Genomic DNA, 12,284 nt, shown 5'->3' on the forward strand with positions numbered 1-12,284 from the left:
GAGGCGAAAAAGCAGATTCTGACTAGGATTTTTTTGAAATCGGCAACTATTTAACTCAGAAAGGTTGCCTTACGTCGAAATCTAATAGTTTATTAAGGTTTTCGTTACTAAAATGTCCAAAGACACAGATTTTGACTAGAATTTGAAAGATATTGACATGAATATATAACTGTTTGTATCAAAAAATGATAGTTTAAACTGATATTTGCAGTTTTGATGCGGTTTTAGATACGATATGAATCGAAGAAGCCGATTTTGACTGGAATCTGTTTAAAATGACAAAGAAAAAAATATTATCAATTCAAGGAAGTGAATTTTTAAGTAGTTATCTGCAGTTTTAATGTAGATTTCAGTTCGCTAAGTTATGAAAATGCATGTTTTGGCTATAATCTTCCGTAAATCAAGGGCGAAAACCAATTATTTGTCCCAAAAGAAGGTGTTCTGAGTATATATCTGCATTTCTAAGGTAGATTTGGGTACAATAAGATTCGAAAAAGCAGATTCTGACTAAGATTTTATCGAAATCGGAAACTATTTGACTCAGAATGGTTGCCTTACGTCGAAATCTAATAGTTTATTAAGGTTTTCGTTACTAAAATGCCCAAAGACGCCGATTTTGACTAGAATTTGAAAGATATTGACATGAATATATAACTGTTTGTATCAAAAAATGATAGTTTAAACTGATATTTGCAGTTTTGATGCGGTTTTAGGTACGATATGAGTCGAAGAAGCCGATTTTGACTGGAATCTGTTTAAAATGACAAAGAAAAACCTATTATCAATTCAAGGAAGTGAATTTTTAAGTAGTTATATGCAGTTTTAATGTAGATTTCAGTTCGCTATGTTATGAAAATGCATGTTTTGGCTATAATCTTCCGTAAATCAAGGGTGAAAACCAATTATTTGTCCCAAAAGAAGGTGTTTTAGGTATATATCTGCATTTCTAAGGTAGATTTGGGTACAATAAGAGGCGAAAAAGCAGATTCTGACTGAGATTTGATCAAAATCGGCAACTATTTGACTCAGAAAGGTTGCCTTACGTCGAAATCTAATAGTTTATTAAGGTTTTCGTTACTAAAATGCCCAAAGACGCCGATTTTGACTAGAATTTGAAAGATATTGACATGAATATATAACTGTTTGTATCAAAAAATGATAGTTTAAACTGATATTTGCAGTTTTGATGCGGTTTTAGATACGATATGAATCGAAGAAGCCGATTTTGACTGGAATCTGTTTAAAATGACCAAGAAAAACCTATTATCAATTCAAGGAAGTGAATTTTTAAGTAGTTATCTGCAGCTTTAATGTAGATTTCAGTTCGTTAAGTTATGCATGTTTTGGCTATAATCTTTCTTAAATCAAGGGCGAAAACCAATTATTTGTCCCAAAAGAAGGTGTTTTAAGTATATATCTGGTTTTCTAAGGTAGATTTGGGTACAATAAGAGGCGAAAAAGCAGATTCTGACTAAGATTTTATCGAAATCGGCAACTATTTGACTCAGAATGGTTGCGTTACGTCGAAATCTAATAGTTTATTAAGGTTTTCGTTACTAAAATGCCCAAAGACGCCGATTTTGACTAGAATTTGAATGATATTGACATGAATATATAACTGTTTGTATCAAAAAATGATAGTTTAAACTGATATTTGCAGTTTTGATGCGGTTTTAGGTACGATATGAGTCGAAGAAGCCGATTTTGACTGGAATCTGTTTAAAATGACAAAGAAAAACCTATTATCAATTCAAGGAAGTGAATTTTTCGACCTTGATTTACGGAAGATTATAGCCAAAACATGCATTTTCATAACTTAGCGAACTGAAATCTACATTAAAACTGCAGATAACTACTTAAAAATTCACTTCCTTGAATTGATAATAGGTTTTTCTTTGTCATTTTAAACAGATTCCAGTCAAAATCGGCTTCTTCGATTCATATCATATCTAAAATCGCATCAAAACTGCAAATATCAGTTTAAACTATCATTTTTTGATACAAACAGTTATATATTCATGTCAATATCATTCAAATTCTAGTCAAAATCGGCGTCTTTGGGCATTTCAGTAACGAAAACCTTAATAAACTATTAGATTTCGACGTAAGGCAACCATTCTGAGTCAAATAGTTGCCGATTTCGATAAAATCTTAGTCAGAATCTGCTTTTTCGCCTCTTATTGTACCCAAATCTACCTTAGAAATGCAGATATATACTTAAAACACCTTCTTTTGGGACAATTAATTGGTTTTCGCCCTTGATTTACGGAAGATTATAGCAAAAACATGCATTTTCATAACTTAGCGAACTGAAATCTACATTAAAAGTGCAGATAACTACTTAAAAATTCACTTCCTTGAATTGATAATAGGTTTTTCTTTGTCATTTTAAACAGATTCCAGTCAAAATCGGCTTCTTCGACTCATATCGTATCTAAAACCGCATCAAAACTGCAAATATCAGTTTAAACTATCATTTTTTGATACAAACAGTTATATATTCATGTCAATATCTTTCAAATTCTAGTCAAAATCGGCGTCTTTGGGCATTTTGGTAACGAAAACCTTAATAAACTATTAGATTTCGACGTAAGGCAACCTTTCTGAGTCAAATAGTTGCCGATTTCGATAAAATCTTAGTCAGAATCTGCTTTTTCGCCCCTTATTGTACCCAAATCTACCTTAGAAATGCAGATATATACTTAAAACACCTTCTTTTGGGATAAATAATTGGTTTTCACCCTTGATTTACGGAAGATTATATCCAAAACATGCATTTTCATAACTTAGCGAACTGAAATCTACATTAAAACTGCAGATAACTACTTACAAATTCACTTCCTTGAATTGATAATAGGTTTTTCTTTGTCATTTTAAACAGATTCCAGTCAATATCGGCTTCTTCGATTCATATCGTATCTAAAACCGCATCAAAACTCAAATATCAGTTTAAACTATCATTTTTTGATACAAACAGTTATATATTCATGTCAATATCTTTAAAATTCTAGTCAAAATCGGCGTCTTTGGGCAATTTAGTAACGAAAACCTTAATAAACTATTAGATTTCGACGTAAAGCAACCTTTCTGAGTCAAATAGTTGCCGATTTCGATAAAATCTTAGTCAGAATCTGCTTTTTCGCCTCTTATTGTACCCAAATCTACCTTAGAAATGCAGATATATACTTAAAACACCTTCTTTTGGGACAAATAATTGGTTTTCGCCCTTAATTTACTTAAGATTATAGCCAAAACATGCATTTTCATAACTTAGCGAACTGAAATCTACATTAAAACTGCAGATAACTACCTAAAAATTCACTTCCTTGAATTGATAATAGGTTTTTCTTTGTCATTTTAAACAGATTCCAGTCAAAATCGGCTTCTTCGATTTATATCGTATCTAAAACCGCATCAAAACTGCAAATATCAGTTTAAACTATCATTTTTTGATACAAACAGTTATATATTCATGTCAATATCTTTCAAATTCTAGTCAAAATCGGCGTCTTTGGGCATTTTAGTAACGAAAACCTTAATAAACTATTAGATTTCGACGTAAGGCAACGTTTCTGAGTCAAATAGTTGCCGATTTCGATAAAATCTTAGTCAGAATCTGCTTTTTCGCCTCTTATTGTACCCAAATCTACCTTAGAAATGTAGATATATACTTAAAACACCTTCTTTTGGGACAAATAAGTTCGCTAAGTTATGAAAATGCATGTTTTGGCTATAATCTTCCGTAAATCAAGGGAGAAAACCAATTATTTGTCACAAAAGAAGGTGTTTTAAGTATATATCTGCATTTCTAAGGTAGATTTGGGTACAATAAGAGGCGAAAAAGCAGATTCTGACTAGGATTTTTTTGAAATCGGCAACTATTTGACTCAGAAAGGTTGCCTTACGTCGAAATCTAATAGTTTATTAAGGTTTTCGTTACTAAAATGTCCAAAGACACAGATTTTGACTAGAATTTGAAAGATATTGACATGAATATATAACTGTTTGTATCAAAAAATGATAGTTTAAACTGATATTTGCAGTTTTGATGCGGTTTTAGATACGATATGAATCGAAGAAGCCGATTTTGACTGGAATCTGTTTAAAATGACAAAGAAAAAAATATTATCAATTCAAGGAAGTGAATTTTTAAGTAGTTATCTGCAGTTTTAATGTAGATTTCAGTTCGCTAAGTTATGAAAATGCATGTTTTGGCTATAATCTTCCGTAAATCAAGGGCGAAAACCAATTATTTGTCCCAAAAGAAGGTGTTCTGAGTATATATCTGCATTTCTAAGGTAGATTTGGGTACAATAAGATTCGAAAAAGCAGATTCTGACTAAGATTTTATCGAAATCGGAAACTATTTGACTCAGAATGGTTGCCTTACGTCGAAATCTAATAGTTTATTAAGGTTTTCGTTACTAAAATGCCCAAAGACGCCGATTTTGACTAGAATTTGAAAGATATTGACATGAATATATAACTGTTTGTATCAAAAAATGATAGTTTAAACTGATATTTGCAGTTTTGATGCGGTTTTAGGTACGATATGAGTCGAAGAAGCCGATTTTGACTGGAATCTGTTTAAAATGACAAAGAAAAACCTATTATCAATTCAAGGAAGTGAATTTTTAAGTAGTTATATGCAGTTTTAATGTAGATTTCAGTTCGCTATGTTATGAAAATGCATGTTTTGGCTATAATCTTCCGTAAATCAAGGGTGAAAACCAATTATTTGTCCCAAAAGAAGGTGTTTTAGGTATATATCTGCATTTCTAAGGTAGATTTGGGTACAATAAGAGGCGAAAAAGCAGATTCTGACTGAGATTTGATCAAAATCGGCAACTATTTGACTCAGAAAGGTTGCCTTACGTCGAAATCTAATAGTTTATTAAGGTTTTCGTTACTAAAATGCCCAAAGACGCCGATTTTGACTAGAATTTGAAAGATATTGACATGAATATATAACTGTTTGTATCAAAAAATGATAGTTTAAACTGATATTTGCAGTTTTGATGCGGTTTTAGATACGATATGAATCGAAGAAGCCGATTTTGACTTGAATCTGTTTAAAATGACCAAGAAAAACCTATTATCAATTCAAGGAAGTGAATTTTTAAGTAGTTATCTGCAGTTTTAATGTAGATTTCAGTTCGTTAAGTTATGCATGTTTTGGCTATAATCTTTCTTAAATCAAGGGCGAAAACCAATTATTTGTCCCAAAAGAAGGTGTTTTAAGTATATATCTGGTTTTCTAAGGTAGATTTGGGTACAATAAGAGGCGAAAAAGCAGATTCTGACTAAGATTTTATCGAAATCGGCAACTATTTGACTCAGAATGGTTGCGTTACGTCGAAATCTAATAGTTTATTAAGGTTTTCGTTACTAAAATGCCCAAAGACGCCGATTTTGACTAGAATTTGAATGATATTGACATGAATATATAACTGTTTGTATCAAAAAATGATAGTTTAAACTGATATTTGCAGTTTTGATGCGGTTTTAGGTACGATATGAGTCGAAGAAGCCGATTTTGACTGGAATCTGTTTAAAATGACAAAGAAAAACCTATTATCAATTCAAGGAAGTGAATTTTTCGACCTTGATTTACGGAAGATTATAGCCAAAACATGCATTTTCATAACTTAGCGAACTGAAATCTACATTAAAACTGCAGATAACTACTTAAAAATTCACTTCCTTGAATTGATAATAGGTTTTTCTTTGTCATTTTAAACAGATTCCAGTCAAAATCGGCTTCTTCGATTCATATCATATCTAAAATCGCATCAAAACTGCAAATATCAGTTTAAACTATCATTTTTTGATACAAACAGTTATATATTCATGTCAATATCATTCAAATTCTAGTCAAAATCGGCGTCTTTGGGCATTTCAGTAACGAAAACCTTAATAAACTATTAGATTTCGACGTAAGGCAACCATTCTGAGTCAAATAGTTGCCGATTTCGATAAAATCTTAGTCAGAATCTGCTTTTTCGCCTCTTATTGTACCCAAATCTACCTTAGAAATGCAGATATATACTTAAAACACCTTCTTTTGGGACAATTAATTGGTTTTCGCCCTTGATTTACGGAAGATTATAGCAAAAACATGCATTTTCATAACTTAGCGAACTGAAATCTACATTAAAAGTGCAGATAACTACTTAAAAATTCACTTCCTTGAATTGATAATAGGTTTTTCTTTGTCATTTTAAACAGATTCCAGTCAAAATCGGCTTCTTCGACTCATATCGTATCTAAAACCGCATCAAAACTGCAAATATCAGTTTAAACTATCATTTTTTGATACAAACAGTTATATATTCATGTCAATATCTTTCAAATTCTAGTCAAAATCGGCGTCTTTGGGCATTTTGGTAACGAAAACCTTAATAAACTATTAGATTTCGACGTAAGGCAACCTTTCTGAGTCAAATAGTTGCCGATTTCGATAAAATCTTAGTCAGAATCTGCTTTTTCGCCTCTTATTGTACCCAAATCTACCTTAGAAATGCAGATATATACTTAAAACACCTTCTTTTGGGACAAATAATTGGTTTTCGCCCTTGATTTACGGAAGATTATAGCCAAAACATGCATTTTCATAACTTAGCGAACTGAAATCTACATTAAAAGTGCAGATAACTACTTAAAAATTCACTTCCTTGAATTGATAATAGGTTTTTCTTTGTCATTTTAAACAGATTCCAGTCAAAATCGGCTTCTTCGACTCATATCGTACCTAAAACCGCATCAAAACTGCAAATATCAGTTTAAACTATCATTTTTTGATACAAACAGTTATATATTCATGTCAATATCATTCAAATCCTAGTCAAAATCGGCGTCTTTGGGCATTTTAGTAACGAAAACCTTAATAAACTATTAGATTTCGACGTAAGGCAACCATTCTGAGTCAAATAGTTGCCGATTTCGATAAAATCTTAGTCAGAATCTGCTTTTTCGCCTCTTATTGTACCCAAATCTACCTTAGAAATGCAGATATATACTTAAAACACCTTCTTTTGGGACAAATAATTGGTTTTCGCCCTTGATTTACGGAAGATTATAGCCAAAACATGCATTTTCATAACTTAGCGAACTGAAATCTACATTAAAACTGCAGATAACTACTTAAAAATTCACTTCCTTGAATTGATAATAGGTTTTTCTTTGTCATTTTAAACAGATTCCAGTCAAAATCGGCTTCTTCGACTCATATCGTACCTAAAACCGCATCAAAACTGCAAATATCAGTTTAAACTATCATTTTTTGATACAAACAGTTATATATTCATGTCAATATCTTTCAAATTCTAGTCAAAATCGGCGTCTTTGGGCATTTTAGTAACGAAAACCTTAATAAACTATTAGATTTCGACGTAAGGCAACCATTCTGAGTCAAATAGTTGCCGATTTCGATAAAATCTTAGTCAGAATCTGCTTTTTCGCCTCTTATTGTACCCAAATCTACCTTAGAAATGCAGATATATACTTAAAACACCTCCTTTTGGGACAAATATTATTTTTCGCCCTTGATTTACGGAAGATTATAGCCAAAACATGCATTTTCATAACTTAGCGAACTGAAATCTACATTAAAACTGCAGATAACTACTTAAAAATTCACTTCCTTGAATTGATAATAGGTTTTTCTTTGTCATTTTAAACAGATTCCAGTCAAAATCGGCTTCTTCGATTCATGTCGTATCTAAAACCGCATCAAAACTGCAAATATCAGTTTAAACTATCATTTTTTGATACAAACAGTTATATATTCATGTCAATATCTTTCAAATTCTAGTCAAAATCGGTGTCTTTGGGCATTTTAGTAACGAAAACCTTAATAAACTAATAGATTTCGACGTAAGGCAACCTTTCTGAGTCAAATAATTGCCGATTTCGATAAAATCTTAGTCAGAATCTGCTTTTTCGCCTCTTATTGTACCCAAATCTACCTTAGAAATGCAGATATATATACTTAAAACACCTTCTTTTGGGACAAATAATTGGTTTTCGCCCTTGATTTACGGAAGATTATAGCCAAAACATGCATTTTCATAACTTAGCGAACTGAAATCTACATTAAAACTGCAGATAACTACTTAAAAATTCACTTCCTTGAATTGATAATAGGTTTTTCTTTGTCATTTTAAACAGATTCCAGTCAAAATCGGCTTCTTCGATTCATATCGTATCTAAAACCGCATCAAAACTGCAAATATCAGTATAAACTATCATTTTTTGATATAAACAGTTATATATTCATGTCAATATCTCTCAAATTCTAGTCAAAATCGGCGTCTTTGTTCATTTTAGTAACGAAAACCATAGTAAACTATTAGATTTCGACGTAAGGCAACCTTTCTGAGTCAAATAGTTGCCGATTTCGATAAAATCTTAGTCAGAATCTGCTTTTTCGCCTCTTATTGTACCCAAATCTACCTTAGAAAGCAGATATATACTTAAAACACCTTCTTTTGGGACAAATAATGGGTTTTCGCCCTTGGTATACGGAAGATTATAGCCAAAACATGCATTTTCATAACTTAGCGAACTGAAATCTACATTAAAACTGCAGATAACTACTTAAAAATTCAGTTCCTTGAATTGATAATAGGTTTTTCTTTGTCATTTTAAACAGATTCCAGTCAAAATCGGCTTCTTCGACACATATCGTACCTAAAACCGCATCAAAACTGCAAATATCAGTTTAAACTATCATTTTTTGATACAAACAGTTATATATTCATGTCAATATCTTCCAAATTCTAGTCAAAATCGGCGTCTTTGGGCATTTTAGTAACGAAAACCTTAATAAACTATTAGATTTCGACGTAAGGCAACCTTTCTGAGTCAAATAGTTGCCGATTTCGATAAAATCTTAGTCAGAATCTGCTTTTTCGCCTCTTATTGTACCCAAATCTACCTTAGAAATGCAGATATATACTTAAAACACCTTCTTTTGGGATAAGTAATTGGTTTTCGCCCTTGATTTGCGGAAGATTATAGTCAAAACATGCATTTTCATAACTTAGCGAACTGAAATCTACATTAAAACTGCAGATAACTACTTAAAAATTCACTTCCTTGAATTGATAATAGGTTTTTCTTTGTCATTTTAAACAGATTCCAGTCAAAATCGGCTTCTTCGATTCATATCGTATCTAAAACCGCATCAAAACTGCAAATATCAGTTTAAACTATCATTTTTTGATACACACAGTTATATATTCATGTCAATATCTTTCAAATTCTAGTCAAAATCGGCGTCTTTGGGCATTTTAGTAACGAAAACCTTAATAAACTATTAGATTTCGACGTAAGGCAACCTTTCTGAGTCAAATAGTTGCCGATTTCGATAAAATCTTAGTCAGAATCTGCTTTTTCGCCTCTTATTGTACCCAAATCTACCTAAGAAATGCAGATATATACTTAAAACACCTTCTTTTGGGACAAATAATTGGTTTTCGCCCTTGATTTACGGAAGATTATAGCCAAAACATGCATTTTCATAACTTAGCGAACTGAAATCTACATTAAAACTGCAGATAACTACTTAAAAATTCACTTCCTTGAATTGATAATAGGTTTTTCTTTGTCATTTTAAGCAGATTCCAGTCAAAATCGGCTTCTTCGATTCATATCGTATCTAAAACCGCATCAAAACTGCAAATATCAGTTTAAACTATCATTTTTTGATACAAACAGTTATATATTCATGTCAATATCTTCCAAATTCTAGTCAAAATCGGCGTCTTTGGGCATTTTAGTAACGAAAACCTTAATAAACTATTAGATTTCGACGTAAGGCAACCTTTCTGAGTCAAATAGTTGCCGATTTCGATAAAATCTTAGTCAGAATCTGCTTTTTCGCCTCTTATTGTACCCAAATCTACCTTAGAGATGCAGATATATACTTAAAACACCTTCTTTTGGGATAAGTAATTGGTTTTCGCCCTTGATTTGCGGAAGATTATAGTCAAAACATGCATTTTCATAACTTAGCGAACTGAAATCTACATTAAAACTGCAGATAACTACTTAAAAATTCACTTCCTTGAATTGATAATAGGTTTTTCATTGTCATTTTAAACAGATTCCAGTCAAAATCGGCTTCTTCGATTCATATCGTATCTAAAACCGCATCAAAACTGCAAATATCAGTTTAAACTATCATTTTTTGATACACACAGTTATATATTCATGTCAATATCTTTCAAATTCTAGTCAAAATCGGCGTCTTTGGGCATTTTAGTAACGAAAACCTTAATAAACTATTAGATTTCGACGTAAGGCAACCTTTCTGAGTCAAATAGTTGCCGATTTCGATAAAATCTTAGTCAGAATCTGCTTTTTCGCCTCTTATTGTACCCAAATCTACCTTAGAAATGCAGATATATACTTAAAACACCTTCTTTTGGGACAAATAATTGGTTTTCGCCCTTGATTTACGGAAGATTATAGCCAAAACATGCATTTTCATAACTTAGCGAACTGAAATCTACATTAAAACTGCAGACAACTACTTAAAAATTCACTTCCTTGAATTGATAATAGGTTTTTCTTTGTCATTTTAAGCAGATTCCAGTCAAAATCGGCTTCTTCGATTCATATCGTATCTAAAACCGCATCAAAACTGCAAATATCAGTTTAAACTATCATTTTTTGATACAAACAGTTATATATTCATGTCAATATCTTCCAAATTCTAGTCAAAATCGGCGTCTTTGGGCATTTTAGTAACGAAAACCTTAATAAACTATTAGATTTCGACGTAAGGCAACCTTTCTGAGTCAAATAGTTGCCGATTTCGATAAAATCTTAGTCAGAATCTGCTTTTTCGCCTCTTATTGTACCCAAATCTACCTTAGAAATGCAGATATATACTTAAAACACCTTCTTTTGGGACAAATAATTGGTTTTCGCCCTTGATTTACGGAAGATTATAGCCAAAACATGCATTTTCATAACTTAGCGAACTGAAATCTACATTAAAACTGCAGATAACTACTTACAAATTCACTTCCTTGAATTGATAATAGGTTTTTCTTTGTCATTTTAAACAGATTCCAGTCAATATCGGCTTCTTCGATTCATATCGTATCTAAAACCGCATCAAAACTGCAAATATCAGTTTAAACTATCATTTTTTGATACAAACAGTTATATATTCATGTCAATATCTTTAAAATTCTAGTCAAAATCGGCGTCTTTGGGCATTTTAGTAACGAAAACCTTAATAAACTATTAGATTTCGACGTAAGGCAACCTTTCTGAGTCAAATAGTTGCCGATTTCGATGAAATCTTAGTCAGAATCTGCTTTTTCGCCTCTTATTGTACCCAAATCTACCTTAGAAATGCAGATATATACTTAAAACACCTTCTTTTGGGACAAATAATTGGTTTTCGCCCTTAATTTACTTAAGATTATAGCCAAAACATGCATTTTCATAACTTAGCGAACTGAAATCTACATTAAAACTGCAGATAACTACCTAAAAATTCACTTCCTTGAATTGATAATAGGTTTTTCTTTGTCATTTTAAACAGATTCCAGTCAAAATCGGCTTCTTCGATTTATATCGTATCTAAAACCGCATCAAAACTGCAAATATCAGTTTAAACTATCATTTTTTGATACAAACAGTTATATATTCATGTCAATATCTTTATATAACTGTTTGTATCAAAAAATGATAGTTTAAACTGATATTTGCAGTTTTGATGCGGTTTTAGATACGATATGAATCGAAGAAGCCGATTTTGACTGGAATCTGTTTAAAATGACAAAGAAAAACCTATTATCAATTCAAGGAAGTGAATTTTTAAGTAGTTATCTGCAGTTTTAATGTAGATTTCAGTTCGCTAAGTTATGAAAATGCATGTTTTGGCTATAATCTTCCGTAAATCAAGGGCGAAAACCAATTATTTGTCCCAAAAGAAGGTGTTCTGAGTATATATCTGCATTTCTAAGGTAGATTTGGGTACAATAAGATTCGAAAAAGCAGATTCTGACTAAGATTTTATCGAAATCGGAAACTATTTGACTCAGAATGGTTGCCTTACGTCGAAATCTAATAGTTTATTAAGGTTTTCGTTACTAAAATGCCCAAAGACGCCGATTTTGACTAGAATTTGAAAGATATTGACATGAATATATAACTGTTTGTATCAAAAAATGATAGTTTAAACTGATATTTGCAGTTTTGATGCGGTTTTAGGTACGATATGAGTCGAAGAAGCCGATTTTGACTGGAATCTGTTTAAAATG

The sequence above is a fragment of the Cylas formicarius genome, unplaced genomic scaffold (assembly GCF_029955315.1).
Source record: "Cylas formicarius isolate icCylForm1 unplaced genomic scaffold, icCylForm1.1 PGA_scaffold_1__22_contigs__length_36826433, whole genome shotgun sequence".
Classification (NCBI taxonomy): domain Eukaryota; kingdom Metazoa; phylum Arthropoda; class Insecta; order Coleoptera; family Brentidae; genus Cylas; species Cylas formicarius.